This window comes from Eptatretus burgeri, chromosome 12 (assembly GCF_056783735.1).
Source record: "Eptatretus burgeri isolate ZD-2024b chromosome 12, Ebu_testis_v1, whole genome shotgun sequence".
NCBI classification, from domain to species: domain Eukaryota; kingdom Metazoa; phylum Chordata; class Myxini; order Myxiniformes; family Myxinidae; genus Eptatretus; species Eptatretus burgeri.
Window position 1 is genome coordinate 36,513,372 of NC_140972.1, and position 2,500 is coordinate 36,515,871.

At 43.9% G+C, this 2,500-nt stretch overlaps 1 protein-coding gene across 6 annotated transcripts in view; it reads right to left on the reverse strand.

Moving 5' to 3' along the window:
- The window catches only part of LOC147015421 (voltage-dependent N-type calcium channel subunit alpha-1B-like), a 293,408-nt gene that overhangs the window by 32,016 nt on the left and 258,892 nt on the right, over positions 1 to 2,500 (reverse strand). The gene's annotated exons all lie outside the window — the stretch shown is intronic.

Consider the following 2,500-nt stretch of genomic DNA (forward strand, 5'->3'; position numbering starts at 1 on the left):
TTATGACTAAAAAGTAAAAAACTTCATTTTGACATGATGTGAGGATGAGTTTGACAGGTGGGCTAGGCACCTGATGTGGATCGAGGAAGAGGGAATGGTAATGAAAGCAGACGGGTTGAGGGAGCAAGGTAGGAGGAAAAGAGGTTGACTGCAGCTGAGACGGGAGGATTGTGTGAAGATGCATGTCGGTAAGATGGGGGTGTCGGGAGAGTGGAAAGAGTTAGCTGCGGATAGAGGGCAGTGAAGGAGTATTGTACAAAAGGGGAGGGGGGGGGCAGCAGCATCTTGGTCGTGTTAGGCGTCACCCCATATAAAGGGAAATTTATACCAATAAATGTCAGTTTGTCTCCTCCATAACTCCAAAACCATGAAACCTTGCAGACCCAAACTTTGCATGCACACTAAAGGAACTCCAAGGTGGTGCATGAATGAAAATTGGGTGTTTGAGTTAACTTAAGCACCCCTTTTGAAGATAATTAACGGCCTTATTTAATGATATCCTTTATCAGGCGCATCTTTGGCCACCTCGCTCTCTATGGGCTCTTAATGCGTGTCCTGGGTTACCTTGCTGGGGTCTAAAACTGCCATTTTTTTGGCCTGCTCAACTATGCCATGACTTGGAACAGGCCGCAATGATTTCTTTACGATAAAATTTTATTTTTCACTCTCTTCACTCATATTATTGATACCTATAAATCGCTGGATACATTGCAATGCCTATAAATGCCCAGAGACACCAGCATTTGTGGCTTTATTTAATTTCCGCACATGCCATAACCTTGAGAATCTCTTAAACCAAGCCGAATAGCAAATATTGAGCTCCAGAATTGAACTTAGCAGCAATTCCGACGCTAGAAAAGTGTTTACTTGTCCATTTCAGACATTGCTTAGGCATTTCTGGGTGCACAGGTTTATCGACGGCAATCGGTAATTGCTTGCCAAGCCCAGCGTTCCATCGGAGTGCTTGCTTGAGTGCTTAAGCCATTTGCCAAGCGCCCGGCAGTTGATAGCGGTACAGTTCATGTCCCGATCAGGATGTACAGTCAGCAGTTGCTATACAAGGTAGAAGTACGTATATGTCACACACAGACATGGTACATGTGGGTATATTTGGATCTGTAGGGATTCTCTGCGGGTGTGTGGGCATGCCATGCCTGTTACGGGTGCCGTTGTGGCAAAGTTTCATCCCGTATCTTATGGAAGATTTATCAGGTTTTCCTTTGTCCTCATAACTGTTTCTAAGGCAATTGGTTATCACATGTGCTTTACAAAGGCTATATGTTTCTCTTTGTGAGTTTCAAAGCAAAATATATTTGATAGCACCCAATTTCCAAGATGTTTGCCATATTAACATGTTTTCTAAATTACCGAGCCAATTTTTTTTCCAACCATCACACGCAGCTGTTTATAAAGAATAATGTTTGTGAACATATCCCTGAAACGTCGATATAAATGCAAAGTTGTTTTTTGGTGAAAGCTACTCAAGGTTTCTGAGTTGTATAAACTGTACTCAAGGTTTCTATATACAGTAAGTACTGTAGTTGATAATCACAGTGACTCCAACTTGCAGATTCCTGAAAAATTGCCGATATCAGCCAAGCACGTGTGTGTGTGTGTGTGTGTGTGTGTGTGTGTGTGTGTGTGTGTGTGTGTGTGTGTGTGTGTGTGTGTGTGTGTGTGTTTTCATAAAGCATAACATATTATCTCTGCTAACTGCCCAACCCTCACCCCTCTCTATCTCTCTCTCCCTCTCTTTCTCCTCTCTTTTAGTCACATCCTTGCTCTACCCCTTCCCAATACAGTGCAGCACCCTCCTCCCACATCTCCACTCTCACTCTCCCCTCCCCTCTCTGTCTCTGGACATATCCGGACGGTGGTTATGTCTGGATGGTGTTGGTCTCCGGATGTGTCCAGGCTGGGTTTGTCTCTGGACGTGTTCAGGCAGAGTTTGTCTCCAGACTTGTCTGGACAGGAGTTTGTCTGTGGACCGTGTTTATAGTATGACTGGTAGAAAATGGATTTCAGACGTTATTTCATTTCCATCTTCACTGTTATTCCATGCAAAATCATTTTGATGAAACAGTATGAATCGTAATTAATGCTCAATTGCACATCTGCCTTCCCTTCCTCTCACCTCATACTGTCTTCCCTTCCCCCACCCCTCCTCACTTCCCTCCCTCCTCTCTCCTTTCCCCTCCACCTCGTCACTCTCCCCGCTCTCTCCCTCTTCCCCCTCTTTGTCTCCCTCCCCCCTTTAGTATCAACGTCAGCAAAGTGACGGGTGGCATTTGCCAGTAAATAATATAACTACGAAACCCACAACATTAATATTCATGACCGAATGACCGAATAACCTAATCACATGCAATCTTCCATGTCACATGACCACTCAAGTCAGTTGCGTATGCACATAAGTCTTGTAAATATTAGCTAGCCCTTTAACTGCGTACAACGAAATTACTAAAACCATGGGGGCTATGACATTTTATTTATTTTTCTA